Genomic DNA, 19,456 nt, shown 5'->3' on the forward strand with positions numbered 1-19,456 from the left:
TCTCCTTAAGGTAAGTGGCTGCAATCAACCCATCTAAGCTACATTTAAACAAAAGTTTTATAATGTATTTTACGTTACTACTTTTTTGTTTAAGTGTAGCTTAAATGGATTGATTGCAACCACTTACCTTAAAAAAGTGATTAAATTCAATTAATCATTTTTTCAGTGTTGTTAATATTCCAATGATGTGACGTCTTCAATGCTTTCATTCCATTTAACAATTGTTTACTTGCATTTTAATACTTTTGGTACTTTTGAGTACATTTGGTCATAACAGCTGGTGAATGAGGAACATTAAGGTGGATGCATGTATGCATCTTCATTTAGGTGCCATTGTAACTTAAGCTGTGACGGTGTTGTACCTGTGTCTCTAGCTCTAGCTGCTCATCATGCCCGAGGAAAAACTTTCAAAGTTTTGTGCAAAGTGTGACTATAGATTGTAGTGTACCTCTTTTAGTGTGACCAAATCAAATGCCAAAGTCTTATTTATAAGCGTAACTATCTGTGAATTCGTACTGTTATGGATAATCTTATAGCTCTTAAAGAACACTAGATAAATATTTTTGTGAGTTTACATGAATATATGCTTATTGTGATGTGTTTTTTTTTTACCTCAAATCCCATATCCTTGTTACTGTAAATCAATTCTGTAAATAAAGACCTTTTTTGATAGCTGTCTTATCTTAAAAATCTAATTCTGAGATTAGGAGCATCAAAGTAAATGATTAGTTTCACACTGGTTTCAGTCAATATTAAAGCTATCAAAGTAATATTTTCACAGAATGTACATAGAATGAAAAATGACTTTAGCTAGGCTTGGTCACATATCTAAAACCCAGTACAAGTTTAATCATATATCAGATGCATATTAACAGCGTGTAAATGAACAGACGTGTGGGGAACTTAAGAGTTTAAGCTTTAGTTGTCATGGGGAAGGGCACGATGACATGCATGGGTGACTTTATATCCTTGTCTTTCGTCTCCACAACCACAAAACAGTTCTGGGTGAAGGTTATGCATGCACCAGGCCCTATTACAGTGACAAGGCAATCTAGTCCCATTGTGGGCGATGATTCTACTTCATTGATTTACAATGGAAAGGATATAATTTTGCTGGTGTTGGCAAAAAGCTCAAATGTCAGGCTTTTCAGAATGCCAGCATTGCCTTGTTCGCAGATGAATAAGGAGAAAGTCACCTTTTGTCTCCTGTTAAATATTCCTGCATAAATACAAAGGAACATAATGCCCTCCTGATAAAAGGAAGCCCTGATTTATCCTGATTTATCCTTTAGCGTATAGATAAAACCTAAAGATAAATGCCAGGTTGGCCTTTTCATTTTTGTTCTCGCCTGTTCGCTTCGTTTATTGAGCGTGGATGACTGCTGTCGCTTTCGGTGATGTTTTGGTGTTGCGGAATAAATTGCCATTTAGCACTGAAATATGAAGTACGTTTTGCACGTACTTATGCTGCAAGTTTCTTGTTTAGGTGAAGTATAACAATGTTCTGCACTCACATATGCCAGGTTAATATCTTCTATATATATGGTAGCCACCAGTTAAAGCAAACTACCTGTCTTTGAAATCCATTGCAAAAGGGACAGCAGGAGTCTGTGGACATTGAATCAATTAGCTTTTGACCAATCTATACACCCGCACACGCTTGTCTAAAAAACCCCGTCTTTCTCTTTCTCCCATGGTCTATTCAGTAGCCTGTGATCATTTAGATTTGACATGCATTGTGGCTGAGCTGGTCTCTCTCTCTCTCTCGCTCCCTCTTTTGCTACTGTCTGTCATTAATTTCCAGGCTTTACAATTTGCCAAAAAAGAAAGAGAAAAGAGTGACTGAGTGGTGGAAGGATAAGAGCTCAGTGTCCTTTTGAAGGGGTTTGTTATTGCACAAAAACAGCCGCCCAATAATTTTTCGTCAATGTTTAACTCTAAAAGCTTTTCCCCGTCAGCTTTTGAAAAGAAGAGCAATAAAGCCCTATTCATACGGACTGAATAAAAACAGTCCTCTGGGGGCTATGACCGAAGGGCTTCTTTTCTTCTGCCTCTAATCAAATAGGAACTGAAATGAATTAGAGTTTTCTTATGAAAATAGCCTGTGTTGTCGGGCAGGCCAGTAATTCATAAACAATAAGCAACGTCATTGTGTGGATAGTAATATATTCATGCCGTGGAAAGGCTAGAAGGCAGTCCAGGACTATGGCTCTGTGGATAAGGGGAGGGAAGAATCGGTCCTGGACTCTTCATTTGCAGTCTGCACAGTGGGTGGTTCTGGTAACCACCAATTTCTCGCTTTCTCTCTCATGATACTGACATGGTCCTCTGTGCTCTCCTCATTTTCTTCAATAATTCTTTCACTTCTGCCTGACTTAAAGGCCTCTTGTGTTTTGACCTGCAAGTTTTTTCATTCGTTCGCTCTGTGTTTTGCTCTCTCTCTCTCTCTCTCTCCTCACTTCTGTGAGCACAGCTATGTATCCTGTGCTCATTGAGTAACTTCACGGCAGTGCTGGATTCTGCTCACAAACTTTTACCGGTGCTATCATGGATAATGGGACACTATAACTTCGGATGGCAACCATGCTTGTAACAACTCAAGTAGAAGTTTGCACCTGGGAATCGTGAACCATGACCATGGATTTGTCAGTGACTAGGAGAACAAGTGTCTACCTGCTTATTAAGGATGAACATTGCTAGGAGTAAAGCACGTCTAGATGAACCATCATACAGCATCTACAGGAACCTTATGATTTTTCGGTGGACCTAGTGATCTGTCATGACATCTAAATGGTGCATTTTTTCACAAGCAGGCTGTATATGAAGCATGAAAATATGGAGATTGTATGCTTATGACTGCTTTAGCTTATACAGGTTTGGTGCTGATCTTGTGTGACATGCAGCTGTTTTCTTCAAGGTTCTTAAAGGATATTTTTCTGGCATGTTCTTAGTTCCCTTTATAAAATAATCAGCTCCTGCAACTGGTGTTATGAAGACAAAAAAACAAGAAAGTTATTTCCTTTAAGTGGAAAATCTGGAATTTCTGTTTTCCTGGATAACTAAAAGGGGAATGATGGCAAACAGGTGATGCTGCAACATGATGACACTTAAATAAATCACCAGCTGTCAACAGCACGTGAGTTCAGACCTTGTGGTATTAAGTGTTTTGTCTCTCTGAAAATCCTTCAGTAGCAAGTTTTGCAAAGTTTCCTGAAAGATACGAAATTAATAACGGAAGGACACAGCGAAAGCTCGCTTTATTTCCAATGAGAAAGCACCAAGTTAAACCATTTAATTTTTCAATGACGCTAAACTCAGTCTGAACTGCTTTTTAAAAACAACCATTGTGTAAGACTATTTAACTTTGGTCTGCTCTCCGCTTGCTTTCCTTTTCTTATAAAACAACTGGAAACCTTCAGACAGGAAAAAAAAACACTTAACCTATTATAAACTGAAGATGTTTTATTCAGACTTAAAATGACCCTGTTACAGCATAACAGCAGAGTTTATAATGGTGGATATGAACGAAACATCGGGCGGAAACGCAGAAAAACTTTTAAAATTTGTAACTTAGTTAATCGTTAACAATTTAACGACGTAAGCATCCTGTTTACCTTAACTATTAGTGTAACTTATAGAGTAATTTACTGCACGCATTGTACATTAGATTACTAGATAGCTTCATGGCAGCGATATTACGCTGATGTGCCCCTGTCACATCGCAGAATCCTACACAACTACCAAACGATGGCTGGCAATTGTTTTCTCGCCTGTTAGTTAACCGGAGATAAAAGTTGAAAGTAATGGTATCAAATGAGACAAACAAGCAGTAAAAAAACCCCCGAAATAAGTAGCTGATGTAGTAACTTGAACTCACCAGCAGGCGACAGCGTTGCTCCATGGGAAATTCAACAGTGACGCGCAGCGTTGAAATTCAATATTAAACATTTTTTTAAAAAAATTGTTTTGAGTAAAATCATATTAACCTCGGCGTTGTATAACGACAACAGCTGATTATATCTAGAATATGTTGCTTTAGAGATAAGTTCCAAATTAAGAAATTCGTGTTTTTCTCGTATGTTTATTGTTTAAAAATATCAAGGATTGCTATAAAAAAAAAATTTTTGGTCCATTTTCTAAGAAGAAAAAACTGCCAAATGCCTGTCGTTTCAGGGTCGTAGTTATCAGCCACTTGTTAGCAAACCATTAAAAAAGTCAAAATGAGTGTGAGAATCAGAAAAATGTTAATGTTCAGCATTGTCCTCTAGAGGGCGCGCAACACCGTTATAATCCACCGCCTCTCATTTAACCTGACAACTCGTTTTACAAATGTTGAACTGAAGAGTTTCAAATGGACTGAACAAGGGCATGGTGTTTAAAGGTAAAGTAACTAATTAGATTTTTAAACATTTGTTGAACGATGTTGCTGTCCCTCAGACAAAATACCAACATACAAAAATACATTTGGTTGCTTATCCAAACTGTGCATATTCGACATCAGCGAAAAATCAAATGTCGTTGTGGTTAGATTAAGGTAATTAAATATTTTTTACTAGTCAACGTACGCATGATTTGTTGGGTTAAATCAGAAAGAACAATAAACCTTGAACAGACAAAAAATAATTTGAAAAAGTTCTGGTGCAAAAGAAACCGACTGAGAGGAAAATAAGACGTGAAAACAAAATAGCTTTTCAAACGTTTTGGTTCATGAATGATCAACATAATATTGTGAAATAGTCGCTAAATAAAGGATATTTATTCAAAAATACGTTGGTAAAGGGTGGCAGTTAAACCTGTCTTTTCAACTCTTATTAAAATATGGCTTTTATGTCACACACTCATATAAAAAATTAAGCGCGTGACATACAGAAAGAAGCGTCAGATTTTTTTGCTTCCTGGTTTTACATTTCACAAATAGATGGGTGTTGGCATGGGAACATGGCCCCTGACTGTTACCTGAATAAGGATGCATGGCCGCAGTCAAAGGAATGACCCAGCAGGCTGCATATTTTTACCTACAGCCGTATCCATGACAACACAACTGGGCTCTGCCTCTGAATATTTGATTGACAGATGTCCAAATGTCAACCACTCCCTCTCCCTGGTGCATATAAAACAGTCCAAACGTTTTGTATTTTAATATTTGCATTCTCCTTCAGCAGTCTTCGACAAAACACTTACACACGCACAAACAGCGCATGCAGCGTAGCAGGGTCAAAGGTCACCCACACTTTTTGGCACGAGTGTGTGTGTATGCTTTTACTTCTTTCAAAAATTGACATCAGCTCTGACTGTCTGCTCGCTCCTTTACTTAGCGAGTGTATTTTTTATATGTGATGCGCATTAGCAGAGACAGAACGGCTATACAGAGCTAGGCCATCTTTTTGAGCGAAGAGACCGTATTAATCCATCTGCTCAGCCTAAAAGAGATGCTGTACTTAAAGGACCAGAGTCTCCCCCATATTAGAGCGTCAAAGTGGAGATTCAATCACAGTAATGGTCAGCGTCTCACTGCACATCTCCATCGATCCAGGGGACAGTGTATTGGCCGCATTAGTGAAAAGGAAATTGAGTGCTATTTTCTAGTCGTCACAATCTATTTGTCATTCAGAATTGAGACATGCGGGTCTATGGTATGAATATAAATGTCAAAGCTGGTCTGATGGGTGTGTGAGAGCGAGCGTGCATCTATATTTGTGCTGTGATAGGCTATTACTTGAAGAATTATTGGATATAAAATAATTAGAGCCAGAGAGGCGTTTTTCTTCGGGGTTTTTTATACCATCTGTAAGAGTCTTAGCAAATGCAGCGCATTATAACAAGCTCTTCAAACTTATAAGGTCAAATTAGAATTTTGACTGATAACTATTTATAATAACATGAAAACTGTGCTGTGAAGCAGTAGTTTCAACCTTTTTCCTTGGACCCCCCTCTCCCAGACATACATTATAATAATCTGAACCCCCCAACACTCAATGCTTAGCCAAGGGGCCTGTGATTTTTAAGAAAGGGCTATTTACATAGGGGCCCATCTAATAACCACGTCATGCTTGCTAATGTTATAAAAGCTTTTAAGATAATTTTTTAATCGTAATTTGAACAAATCAACCCTCTTAAAAACGCACATGGTTTAACATGATTCAGTAAAGAATGTGTTTTTGCTTATCACTATGAAATACGTGTAAAAAATATGCTTTAAAGGAATATTCCATTTTCTTAAAAGAAAAATCCAGATAATTTACTCACCACCATGTCATCCAAAAATGTTGATGTCTTTCTATGTTCAGTCGAGAAGAAATTATGTTTTTTGAGGAAAACACTGCGGGATTTTTCTCATTTTAATGGACTTTAATAGAGCCCAACATTTAATACTTAACTCAACACTTAACAGTTTTTTTCAACAGAGTTTCAAAGGACTATAAACGATCTCAAACGAGGCATAAGGGTCTTGTCTGGCGAGACGGTTGTCATTTTTGACAGGAAAAATGGAAAATGTACACTTTTAAAGCACAACTTCTCGTCTAGATCCGGTCGTGATGCGCAAGCATGACCCCACGCAATACGTCAAGACGTCAAGAGGTCACAGAGGACGAACGCGAAACTCCGCCCCAGTGTTTACAAATGTGTTGAAAGAGGACGGTTCCGACATTGTTGTATGTCAACTGATACTAATTAATGTCTTTGTGTCAGTTTATTGTTTACAATGGTCCACAAATTTGCGTTTTTATATATGTAACACGCGACCTCCCTACGTCACTACGCATTTACGTAATGTCGCGCTGAAACGAATCTAGACGAGAAGTTGTGGTTTAAAAGTGTATATTTGTTATTTTTCTTGTCAAAAATGACAATCGTTTCGCTAGATAAGACCCTAATGCCTCGTTTGGGATTGTTTATAGTCCTTTGAAACTGTTAAGTGTTGAGTTAAGTATTAAATGTTGGGCTCTATTAAAGTCCATTAAAATGAGAAAAATCCTGCAATGTTTTTCTCAAAAAACATAATTTCTTCTCGACTAAACAAAGAAAGACATCAACATTTTGGATGACATGGTGGTGAGTAAATTATCTGGATTTTTCTTTTAAGAAAATTGAATATTCCTTTAAGGTAAGAATATGCTAGAGTTTTAAATGGGTCCTTGGAAATTTTTCTCCCTTGTCATTGGCCACAAAAAGTTTGCGAATAAGCATATAAGTTATACTTGAGAGTTGGGGCTTAGATTGTAAACATTTGTAAAATATGAAAGATTTTACATTATGGATCATTTCAAATACCTTATATTAGCATATGATTTTCAGAAACCTTTTACATGTTTTATATAAGGAACATTTAATGCATCTTTATTTGACCTCGAAGCATTTTAGTCTGCCGTGAACTCTGTTGCCTCCCTAAAGGGGGTGCGGACCCTACTGCTCTTAAGCATGTCTTGCCTAATTTTACTTTATCTGAAAGATTATTTTTGTTTTTTAACAAAAGCTTGGCAGGGCAGGCTGCTCACAGCATGTACCGGCCCTTTTGTTGTGAATCATTATGAGCACTGTAAATTCTCTTCTCTCTTACTCTGATAACCCATTCACAATCGGGCCATAAAGAATTTGATAGGCTAATTGAATGGGGCTTCAATGCACACTTTTGTAATAGGGCATTATAAATCTACTATGAAGGTGACACGGGTACAAAAGGGAGCGCTTTAGGGCGAGACTCACTCCCTTTCAACCACTGTCTTTACAATAAGTTTGGCGGCTTTGAATGTTGGGCAGTAAAAGAGTGTTCTGTGCCCGAATCGATTGCCCCCACCTAACAAGTCCTCTGTCCTCCGACATTGAGCGCACGAGCAATGGATTTGTTGAGGGCAGTGATACAGAGGCCTGACTGCTATCTTGATCCTTCATGCTCTGCAGGGCTATATGGACCATTAACCCTTGCAGTTTTATCTAACACTAGTGATTAGCGTCAAGACATTGCAGTCCTATTGACAGTGCATGTACGGAAGAGAGTTGATATATGACTATTATTTCTTTAACATTTATCTCCTTTTGTCTGTCTTTTTGTATTTAGGGAGAGAATTAGTGGAGCTCTGCTGATTTTCTGATGTGATGTGATAGCATTATTTGCCAGTTCGTATGAATTGCTTCTGTAATTTGTCTCTCCTCTTGTGGCTGAGTCAGTATTGGGTGAGGTGTGTTTGTAATGTGGCTTATAGCACAATAGGTGCCAGTATCTATTGTAACTTTTCTTTTCTAAACTTTTCTTTAAAGTTCTTGCAGTGTAGTTATTATGCTGAAGCTATATAACTTAAATTGTTTTTCAAAATAACATAGTGCAAACAGTGATCAATGCACCCATGTCATAAATGTATAGACACTATTAGACACTATATATATATATATATATATATATATATATATATATATATATATATATATATATATATATATATATATATATATATATATATATATATATATATATATATATATATATATATATATATATATATATATATATATATATATATATATTTGACATAAAAGAGTGGCATATTTATCTTTTACTTTTGAATGGCACTCGCCTTTGCGTTCTCTAAATTTTTAGATAATTATTTTTCAAGGCCAGTCATTTTAATAAGAGCCCACACAAAGGTGTTAATATTTTTTATTTCCCCCACTGTCATTCATACGATTCTTGGCAAATATCTGCTCTGCTTTGTAATTCATGTTAGAAAACATTACAGCAGTTTGCCACCAGTGTAAATGTTTTTCTTACAGAAATTGGTTCTGTCATTTACATGATCAATGAATCCAAATTTCTAAGTATAATCAAATAATAATATGAAAATTAGCCTGTATTTGGAAGTCAATATTTTTGATATGGTTAATCAAGATATAACTGTGATTTTATTTTCCAGGATTGACCATTTTTAAGAGCATGCACATTAATATAAGCCAGCCTGTCACTGTGAGTGAACTGTCACTCATTGGTGTTTTGGTATGTTTAGTATACTAAGGTAGCTTTAACAGCATCAAAAGCTTAGTTTATAATCAGAATGTAATTAGTTAAATAGTTATACCTGGCATTAAATGATTTTTTCACATGTAATTGATTCATTAAAATGACATTTCAGGGTCATGAGTGCACAACATCTGAGCACTGTTGCGTCTCTCAGTGCTTTTCTCCTCAGCAAAATTGAATTCAACCATAAATGTTAATCTTTTGAAGGAAACGAGTTTAGAATGACATCCTATAGTTGACAAAAACCGGAAATGCCTGAGCTGGCTTATCGAAAACCAGTAATTGTGCATATAACTGAGATATTATAAATATTCTTATGAAAATATTATAAATCTTTTTATGAAATAAGATATTGTTTAACATTTTGTAAAAGATTTTTGTATAGTGTTAAAAGGCCTAGATGTGATTTGAAAGTTGATCAGTTTGTGTTTCAGTTTGTGTAAAGTAAATATTTTCTGTATTAATGGCAGCTGTTTTCCAGAAACTTACAGTAGATTTAAATGTATATTATTTATTGGCAACAGTTTGTTTAAAGTTAACTGAATATTAAACATTAACAAATCTTTATCTTTACAGAATGCATAACAGCGTTATGCAAAGCTTTCTGGGAACTAAAATCTGAAGGAAAAATGTTAATGACTATTTCTGGTTTAGGCTTGTAACGGTATGATTTTCCACGGTATAATAATCGTAACTCTCACGGTTTCGCGGTTTGCCGGTATTAAACACTTATTATTATTATTATTATTATTTATCATTATCTACAATGACCCTTAAATTTATAAAAACAGATAGGGGTTTTGGGTTGAACATATAGTTTATTATTTTAAACTTTATTGGGAAAAAATACGCTTTCGAAAAAAGTTAACTTTGATTCTTAATGTATTCCTATTTTTACTTTGATTCTTTTAAATAAAATGATAAAATAATCATTCAATTCTCTCAGAGCTGCTCTGGATATATATTCATTTGTTCACATTGTCATATAGTGAGTGAAATGTTTAGTTTTTACTATATGGCCTAATTATAATCAACTTAAATTGATCTGTAATATAAATCACTTAAATGGGCTTTAGTGCCTCTTTTTGCAGCCACTCTTTATCCACATTTCTTGCAATCTGGATAGCCATCTTCAAGGACAACCCCGTTTTCGTTTTTATGCCGAAAGAAGTTGCATGTGCGTAGTTGCGCAGGTGAGATCAGCTTTATTTTTTTCCAAAATCGTGTATAAGCAAATGTTTACGGTATGATAATCGTAAAAGTTAATATCAAGGTATACCGCCATACCGGTATACCGTTACAACCCTATTCTGGTTCCCAGAATGCTTTGCATGAGGCTGTTATTTTATAGTTGTATTCTGTAAAGACAAAGACTTGTTAGTGTTTAATGTTTATTTAACTTTGAACAAACCGTTTGCCAGTAAATAACATAAACCTAAATCTACAGTACTTGCAAACAGCTGCATAACTACAGCAATTTGTGTTAAGTGCAAGCTTAAATAAATCTTATGAATTACTTTTAATGAATATTTTAGTCTCATTGCATGTGTATTTGACTGAAGCTTTATTCCTAGATTAATTTGAATAAATAATATTAATATTTAATATTATTTTATATATTAATTTATATTATTAATTCTTGTTTGCTTCTTCAATCTGTACAGCATCCATTGAAGCAAACTCCTATAAAGGCTTAAATCTATCCTGCTTATGAAAAAGCTCAGTAACACATAAGTGACAGTGTTCAGGGGTCCTACAGTCCACCTGTGTTTTGTTTCAGCTGGCCACCTCATATATACCCCCACTCACTGCACTAATAATATTTATGTATGTTTTATCTGTAATGGCGTTTAGTGTACTCTTAAACGCTGAGAGCTGTTGACAGCGAGAGGCGAGGTGTGTGCAGCCATCACTTTACCTGTCAGACGAAATACACAGACATGCATCCACGAACCTGTCAAAGTGGATGCTTTGAGTCAATGGTGCTACCAGGAGAGGCCTGTAATGCCATCTATTTCGACACGAGTGCTTTTCTCTTAAATTGAGTGACACTTACATGTGTGCCATTTCTGTTTGTGGAGCACAGTCAGTGCAATTTACAGGATCTGGCGAATTTTACTTTGTTTGTTTATGTCCAAATTGGTTAAAGATGATGTATTGGACATTTCACTCGTGCAGCCAAATGGCTACATTCTCAAGAAGATGTTGCATATCTTCCCTTTGAACTTTCAAATCAACTATTAAAGGTATTGATCACAGATTTACTGATTACTTAAAGTGATGCATTTTTAGTCTAAACATACACTCGTAAAAATAAAGGTTCTTCCAATCATTGCTATAGAAAAACATTTTGGTTCTCCAAAGAAACATTAAAAAGGTATTAAACGGTTATTAAGTAAAGGTATTGAAAGAACCAATTTACATAAAATACCGTTTGTGAACGCGAGGTTTTTTGGATGTTAAAGGTTCTTTATGGCAGTGATTCTCAAAATTTTGTTTGGCCCCCTTGTGTACAATGCATCTCGTCATGTCCCCCACAAAGAAAATGTATGACATAAAACAATCTAAAACTTAAAATTTTAGATTTAATTACACAGAATTTATGATACATTAATGTCATTAAACTGGGGCCCCTCGCCACAGCCAATGGCCCTTCTATGACATCATAACTGTGGGTTCAACACCAGATGCGAGTTCAACAATTTGCGAGAGTAGATTACATACAAAGTAAATGCAAAGACGCGATCAGACGCGTCCTTGCGCGGGGCGGGGTGGCGCGATTGCCGCGAAAACACGCACTATTTGCCTCAAAAGCGCCTTCACGCAAGTTGAACATATTCACGAATTAAAATCCAGCGAGTAATCTAGAGCGATCAACGCGATGCTACGCATTTGATGTGTCTGTAGCATAAGAGTGTAACTGTGGGTTTACACCAGACGTGAGTTCAACGATTTGCGCTAGTAGATTACATACAAAGTCAATGCAAAGACGCGATCAGATGCGTCTTCGCGTGGGGCGATGCGAATGACGGGATATGGGTGGCGCGTTTGCCGTGAAAACACGCGCTATTCGCTTCAAACGCGTCTTCGCCCAAGTTGAAGATTTTCAACTCGAGCAAAAATTCGCATGACACAAAGTTAAATCCTGTGAGTAATCTAGGGCGAGCAACGCGATGCGATTGCACACTTCGTGTTTGGTGTAAACCCACAGTAAGAGACATCAAAAGTGAGATAATTAAAAATGTAAACATGGTGAGTTAAGTGCAGTTGTCTTCTTTGTTTGTAGCTATTGCTTGCACATTTGAGTAGAATTTAAGTTCACTTCATGAATATATTACAAGTCTAACCAACTCGTAATAACTATCGACTTTGCTTATATGATGGAATATCATACATCTCAAAAGTTATTTTGGCAAAAGCAACATATTCAAGTCTATTTTGGATAGTGGGTTACTCATAGCCTGACTATATCAGGTCTATAGTTAACCTAGACGATGAAATGACGACTATTGCTTGCTGGGTTCTTACTCATTCTCTCTCTTTCCTCTATGGGGGTGTATATATCCACGCAGTGCCTGCAAATCCCAGTCAATATGTCTCTACGTACGCGTTTGTATGTTTACTATGTGTGTGGGTTGCATGTGAGAGACAGACGCGCGAGTGATTTTTGCCAATTGCTGAAGTGGGACGCAAACTCATCTTATTTATCAGAGAATGGTCCAATTAAGGGCGAGCCGGGAATGAGTCGCGGTGCAGGAAACCAAGTGAATGTTTCATTGATTAGCAGCGTTTGCTTAATCACAGTCTCTCATAAGCTCATGCGCCGCTGTCAGCTGGGGTTTGCTCTCCACTCCTCCTTGAGGAGCAAAGGTTCGGGTGTCGGCGTGGAGGTGACACAGGCCAGTGATTACGTTTCCGTCTCCTCAAAAAACATCAGGATGTCATCCAGAAAAATGAGGCGCGATTAGCTCCAGCAACTTTTCCATACGCGGCGCTTGTGCAAAAAAGAATTCCCAATTTACAGGAAATGGGAAGTTTTCATTGAGGAAAAGGCTCTGAATGAACGCTAATGCCGGTTACGGTTTAATTTGCCGTGCGTGTGTGTGTTTGTAGAGCGTAATGGGTGGTGTAAAACATCGCCTCGTATTGACTCTCTTTCTTTCGTCTCCTAAACCCCTGCTTCCCCTTTTTTCTAGCCTTGCCTAAATTTTGGCAAATTGAAAAGCGATAAAGAAGCGGACTCGTCTAATAAGCATTACTTATCATATTAATTAAAAGAGGATGACACAATATGGCTGACAGCTGTGGGTTTTGATTTGTTGTGTTGCTAATGTGACACTCATTATACAGGTCATGGTGAGACAAAGCCGCAGGGGTAGCCGTGGTAACATGCAGATGCAGAGACTGAGGCCTGCTACACAAACACCGGGGTCTCGCCTAAACAGCCCATAATTACCTCAACACGCAGACAAACAGTAACCATGGAGAGGTGAATGGCAGTTGTGACCTCAGAGCGGGACGTGGATTCAATTCTGTAATTGTTTTTTTAATGGAATTAGTTTTTGCCAGATTTTTCGAGAGGATTCGTCTTTCTGTGCGAAAGCTTACATTCAAAGGCTGTGGCATTAATGATTGGATGAATATGAACCGGCGGTGCTCTGCTCTTTATCTTCCATCTCGCTTTCATTTTATGAGGTTTGTTGAATATGTAGAACAGTCCAGAAAACATATTAGTGCTCTGACCCACAAGGTTACTGTATCTCTCCATATTGCACCTATTTCATTTTATTACCAGCTCACTATTCATTGCTTTTATTAAAGGCGAGAGAGAGAGAGAAAGAGTTTGGTTGGTTGGAAAGTTTGCGTGAGGAGCTCGGCTCTGCTGCTCTAATCTGGGGTGTCCACAAGAAATTTTTAGGGGATGTTTCCTCTTATGTTTTGCTAATGGACCCTTTTGACTTAGTCAGTGATGTGCAAATAATCTGAAGCAGAGTGTTCAAATATTTCATTTACAACATCAACCCACCGTCCTTGCTCACGCAAATGATGAAACTTAAAGTATTATGCAAGTTAATCATATGCTAAATGTGGACACCCTCGCTTAAAGCTTCATTCGTATGTGGTCTGATATGTTTATAATGTTATCTAATGTTAGCAAAAGTATGACAGGGCTTCATAAAGTTTTGCCTAGCGTGTTGATCATCATACAGGTTCTCATGGATGTTGAGCCAATAAAGATGTAATGCTGTTGACTGCACACTAACATTACACTTTAATCAAATCTGACCCTGTCTGTGAAATCCAGGCTGAAGAATAGGAGCATCAAATTTTGATTTCACTTTAATTTCAATCTTTGAAATAACCATACTCAGTCAGTATTAAAGATATCAAGGTTATATTTTCACTGAATGTTCTTTACATTTTATAGGATGAATTTATGTAGAAAACAGTAAATCACAAAAATTGACTTCATTTGGGTTTTTACAGGCAGGTTCACAAATTTTTATTTATTATTTTAAACATACTATTTGACTTGAGTAAAATTTCTTAAAGGCCCCATACAATAAAAAAACTGTATTTAGCTAGGCATAGATGAGTAATAAGAGCTCTGTACATGGTAATGACATATGATGAGCCTCAAACTCGTTTGTTTCCTCATTTTTATGTAAAATACTGCTGGAAAACAGGCCAATCTAAACATAACACCGACTGTGATGTTACAGTCGAGATGTACGCCCCAACATTAAATTACAGATTAAATTAAGTGCAAAGTTGTTAAAATGTTTACTAATGTGAGATACTGACATGAGCCGCAGAGCAAAGCTCCACATTTTTATTCATGACCCTTCCATATAGGGCAAAAATATACCATTATAATCAAATAACAAATCCTAGGGTTGTATATGGACATGTAAAAACGTTTCTGAATAATTTTTATTATTTTTATTATTAACATATTATTTCAATGCATTCTTTGCCACCTTTAACTTAATCTGATTTAAATTTGATACATTTTTGATTTGATTTGTTTATTTGCACATTTAAAATACAACTTTAATGAATCCATAAAAGGAAACAACAGAAAAAAAGCAAAAAAAAAAAAAACTGTGCGAGAAGACCCTAAGGTCTTATAAAACCACCTCCCCGAAATCTCATTAAATGAAACACAATATTACATGATCAAACAAGACAATATTATCAATACATAAATCATTTAAATATAACAAATTTACAAAATAAACGTATTTCTATATTAAAATTTTTTTCAAATCTCTTTTAAAAGAGGTTAGAGTGATTTTTACAGAGTAGTTGTGCTTATGTTGTGAGCGTGTTTAGATAAAAGACAAATGAAGCATAATGGGTCTCATTTATAAAACAAGGGTTCTTGAAAATGTTCGTATTTTCAAAAGTTTTTACAAAAAAAACGCACACCTGTTCCTTACCGTGTGAAAATGGTGCGTAAAACTTTTAACTGTTCTGTATTCTAAACAAAATGATAACATTGCATTTTGATGCACTATGTATCATAATGATATTTCAAGAGTTCTTTGTCCTGTCTTTTTTATTTTTTTATCTTCAACCATCATACTTGTCATCAAACTTAACAATGGAGAAGTTAATATTAATGGGTACTGCATTTTTTCATGGATATTCCGACTAACGCGTCTGCAGGAATAACGCACAGTGCTTCCAAAGTGCTCTTAAGCGCCACCATGCTAGTTGTTTTCAAAAGAGCACCAGGTGTTATTTCAGATTATTTCAGATCACTTAAAATGTAATTTGCGTAGCTGTAGTGCATAGGTGGGGATTATGCTAATTGTGAAAATTACGTGGAATTGACTTATATATTTACGAATTTCACGAATGAGGCCCAATGATTTTTCTGTGTGTTCGAACACGTATGACCCTCAAGGCTGAATGTTTTCTGCCTTTTTGAACATTTGAAGAAGGTAGGTAGCAGAGAAGTTTCGTCAGCACGTAGGTTTGTGTGTTTGTTTTTGATGGTCCCTGACAGGATCTCATGGAGATTTGGGCACAAACCAGACGAGAGGGTGCGGGAGATGACTAGGGGTCAGGATTGGATGCACTGAAAGCTCACCCCAACGCCAGAGGGCACACAGGTCACGGTGGTTTGGGTCAGCTCAGAGGTGATCCAATTCCCCTCTAGTCTCAGCATTTCTAGATTGTGTGAGATTGTGTGCAAGTCCTTTTGAACTCACTCCGCACGGAGGTCAGCAGAAAGAGATGAAGTACCATAATGTATCATAACAACACTGTGCGTTTGTGTCCTAGTGTGCAGTTCGAAAATTGATTTCCCATCATTTGAGTGACATCGGAAGGTGTGATTTCAGAGTGCACATATGGAGCACTATACAGTATGTATGGCGCATTAGTGTTGGTGTTCCTGAATCTAACCGACGTTGACTTGGCCAGACTGTAATTAGGGCTCGGGTTGGATGGTCTGTGAAAGCAATGCATAATGGGATGTTTCCTCTGACACTGAGCGTTTCGCCAACAGCTGCCTGTCAGTCTGATCTCAGTCCGTTTAAAAGGGGACACTTTAATTAGTCACAATCCCTAGAGGAGCCTCTCATTTACAGTCATGCCCATCTTGATGTAAATCAGCTTTCTACGCATCTTGCATCACTCTTTTCTGTTTTCACTCCATTTTGTATCCAGCATTTCCTCCATCACTCTGCGGCTCTGTCATTATGTCGTTTTAATGTTTCCAGCAGACCTGTCTCTCTTTCCATCACTGAAGTTCATTTCTTCTGGCCTTCTCATACTGGGCTACAACCATAAAATGCTTTACATTATTTCTTTGTTTTACAGTATACACAATACTGTTCAAAAGTCTTAAGGGTCGCACACCGGACGCGCAGCGTCGTTCTAAAAAATAGACTGTAAAAAAGATGGACGACGCAACGTCGCCTCCCTACATTGAAATGAATTGAAGCCAAAAATGTCCGACCATGGTCGCCGCCATCATGTTACGTAAAAACGTCAGTTTGAAGCCACAGCATGCGCAGAAGGAATCGGCCGTGGAGCCAGAGGCGGAGCCGCGGTATCAAACTTCCGCCCAAACGCTTGCGCGCCCAATTCAACAACGGCAATCATGAAGACACGCCCCGTTTCTATAGCATCAAATTACTAGCTAAAATAAAACGTATTACAAAAAAAGAAAAATTAAACATATATCAGCGTTATATCAACTACCTGAAATGACCAAAACCATCTTTCAGAAATTTTTATTGGAAGTGTAAATATTTTTTTTATTTAGAGCAGAGTCCCATTCGTTTGAATGGAGAGGGCGGGTTTATGGCTTGTACTGCAGCCAGCCACCAGGGGGCGATCAAAGAGCCAGCACAGGATAATATGTGTAACAAAACGAAAAAAGTTTTTATTGTGAGTTCTCCTTGCACTTGAGCAGGAACCTGCAGGCTCTCTTAAACCTAACTATTACACGGCTCGTTGGAATGCTTTATTCTGATTGGCCAGTCATGACATTTGCCGGTTTGTTATTCCCAGTTATACAACGGGTCTGTTGAATGCTGTATTTTGATTGGTTGAGAAATGTTCCACGGTTATGCATTCGACAGCCGCACACCTAACTTCAAATGTCTTAAAAATAGGCACCAGAGCAATGTTTGTGGTAACCGTGCTATAAGCGGAATAATTTACTTTGATCCTTTGAATTATTTTAAAATAATGCACACCCGCGGTATAACGGCATTCCGCGTCGTGTCGCATTACCACCTTGAGTTTGCATTATTTTCTTATAATTCAATGGCCCGTCGTCAATTATTCCTTACATAACAACCGTTCAAATCTAATAACACGGAGACCCAGATGCTGCAAATCATGTTGACAGTTACAGTTTAATATTACACAAAATTAAATATAAATATGTCTTTTAATAACATAATGACATTTTATTTACAAATGATTAAACCAATAGTGTGTTTGTGACATTTGAACAACACTGAAAATAAACGGGTTTTCCTCGTAGATGGTCTGCATTTGTTAAAAATTTGCTTCTATTTTAAATCAATATTTAATGTTTCTTACTTTATGTCGGGTCCTGATCACACTGTCATTGCTTATTTCTGCAATAGTATCCGGCTGCTCTTACATAAAATGAAATCATAATTTCTAATTTAATGACTGCAGGCAAAAGTACTTCAGTCTCCTTAAAAGAGTTCAAGATGTGTTTAGTGTCAAGAGGTCACATAAATACTGACTTTGGCTGAAGTGTTTTGTTTTTTTCACATTTTGTGTATACATATTTCCTGCACTGTGAAAAATTATTTGCTGCCTTAATTTTTTTGTTGAATCAACTCAGATTTACAAGTCATTTTAATTTACTATTATTTAACTAGAGATGAGTTGTTATAAATGAAAATATAGTTGAAAAAGGTCAACTTCATTTTATAAGTTGTAGCAACTCATCTCTTGTCAAGATAAATTATAGTAAGTTGACATGATTTGTATATCTGAGTTGATTCAACAAAAAAATTTAAGGCAGCAAAGTTTTTTCACAGTGTGTGAAAATTAAATATGGATGATCAATTGTTGCTAAAAACCACAAAGGTGATTTACGTAAAATATGTGCTAACTGTTGTAAATGTAACAGTTTGGTGTCAAAAAGTGCGCCTAACTGTCATTAAACTACTGTATGTTTTCCTCTGTGCTCAACATCTACTCACTTCCTCCACCATCTTCTCGTATTTTCAATCTGGCAACGTATTTGGCCAGGTTGGTGTATTTTCTGCTGACCCTACGAGTGTTTTTGTGTGGGATGTGACATTGTTTCCTGACCCTGGGGAGATCCTGTCATGGTGTGCGCTCACCTCATCTCTGATTGCTTTCTCTTTCTCCTTGTTTTTCAATAGCATGCTGTATCTTTCGCTTCATCTCAACACACCGCCTCACGAGGAAGGATTTCACCTTGACTGGCTCATAGTTTGAACCGAGCACCTTGTCACCCCGTCCTTAGATGCGCAGGTCATCCGAGGGTCAGCGAACTACTAATGACCGTTATGTAGAGCTCTGCTTTGCCGGGCATCTGCAGCTTGTCTGCGTATATAAAAAACATCGGCAGTAACCTTGCCATTTCTTGTCTTTTACCTTGGTTTCTGTAGTTTTGTTCGAGTTGTTTTTGGGGAAATTTCTTCTTTTTTTCCTCATTTGTTTTACTCTGTTGGTTTCGTTCCATTGTTCACATTCTTTTGTGAGTTTGGTGAATGGAACAACATTGCCGCATGTTTCCTGTCAATCACGATGGTTTTAAAGGAGAGGATGAACTCATCGGCTGTTGACTGTTGTGGTGCCGTCAGAGCTGTCCATCTCTGTATGTCAGCCGGCAAAGTTGTCATTTCCAATGTCATTCTGACACGAGAATAATCAAACAGAGTCAAATGTGTTTCACCGTCCTCCTCCGACACC

The 19,456-nt window shown here is 37.1% G+C and overlaps 1 long non-coding RNA gene across 1 annotated transcript in view; it reads left to right on the forward strand.

Moving 5' to 3' along the window:
* Window positions 1-4,261: 4,261 nt before the first annotated feature.
* LOC129452119 (uncharacterized) overlaps window positions 4,262-19,456 on the forward strand; it is a 94,775-nt gene continuing 79,580 nt past the window's right edge. The window contains exon 1 of the long non-coding RNA XR_008646975.2: window positions 4,262-4,381. This is a non-coding gene — a long non-coding RNA (uncharacterized lncRNA). The remainder of the gene's footprint in view (window positions 4,382-19,456) is intronic.

This window comes from Misgurnus anguillicaudatus, chromosome 17, assembly GCF_027580225.2.
Source record: "Misgurnus anguillicaudatus chromosome 17, ASM2758022v2, whole genome shotgun sequence".
NCBI classification, from domain to species: domain Eukaryota; kingdom Metazoa; phylum Chordata; class Actinopteri; order Cypriniformes; family Cobitidae; genus Misgurnus; species Misgurnus anguillicaudatus.